This window comes from Eriocheir sinensis, chromosome 23 (assembly GCF_024679095.1).
Source record: "Eriocheir sinensis breed Jianghai 21 chromosome 23, ASM2467909v1, whole genome shotgun sequence".
NCBI classification, from domain to species: domain Eukaryota; kingdom Metazoa; phylum Arthropoda; class Malacostraca; order Decapoda; family Varunidae; genus Eriocheir; species Eriocheir sinensis.
The window spans coordinates 1,184,757-1,185,764 of NC_066531.1; positions in this window are offsets into that span (position 1 = coordinate 1,184,757).

Genomic DNA, 1,008 nt, shown 5'->3' on the forward strand with positions numbered 1-1,008 from the left:
ATTAAAGATGAGCTCCGGGAGGGCACCATGAGACAATGCAAGATGGCGCCACTATAAACACTCGCCTGCGCCAGAACGCGTTGGGCCGACCATTAGGCCCCACCGGAAAGAAGCCTTGGGCCGACCATCAGGATTCACCGGGAAGAGGTTTACCGGCGCAATAGGCCACGACGTAAAAAAATAAAAATAAAAGTTTGGCTTCTCAATTCCACTTTGGGGAAGGAGTTAGTTAGAAGTGTTGGATTTCCACAGTAAACTCCGTCGTAAAATGTGTTATATATAGAAAAAAAATCAACAAAACCAGCTAACGACGCTTTGAATATACGGGTCATTAGAAGACAATAGGGTAGGCGGTGGCTGAGTGGTAGCGTGCTGGGCCCACATTCACCACGTGATGGGCGACGCGAGTTCGAATCCCCACGCTACCACCTCGGATTTTTCAGTCACCGCCGAGTGCCCAGCAGCCCGGACTCTAGAGGAAACCGTCCAAGTGAATCAAAAACGAGTTCCGGGGGGCAGCATGAGCCAAGAGAAGATGGCGCCACTATAAACACTTGCCTGCGCCATGACGGGCTGGGGACGACTACCATCCAGCCCCCTCAAGCAAGCCTACCAGCGCAATAGGCGTAGACATAAAAATAAAAAAAATTAGGCACGCTCTTGTTGTTGCCTATTGCGCCGGTAGGCATCTTCCCGGTGGGGCCTGATGGTCGGCCCAAGGCTTCTTCCAGGTGGGACCTGATGGTCGGCCCAGCCCGTTCTGGCGCAGGCGAGTGTTTATAGTGGCGCCATCTTCTCTCCGGAACTCGTTCTTGATTCACTTGGACGGCTTCCTCTAGAGTCCGGGTTGATGGGTGGTCTTCAGGACAGCATGTGGGTAGTTTTAAGCCACTCGGCGGTGACTGAAAAATCCGAGTGGTAGCGTGAGGATTCGAACCCGCGTCGTCCATCACGCGGCGAATGTGGGTCCAGTACGCTACCAGCTCGGCCACCGCCTACCCTAATACC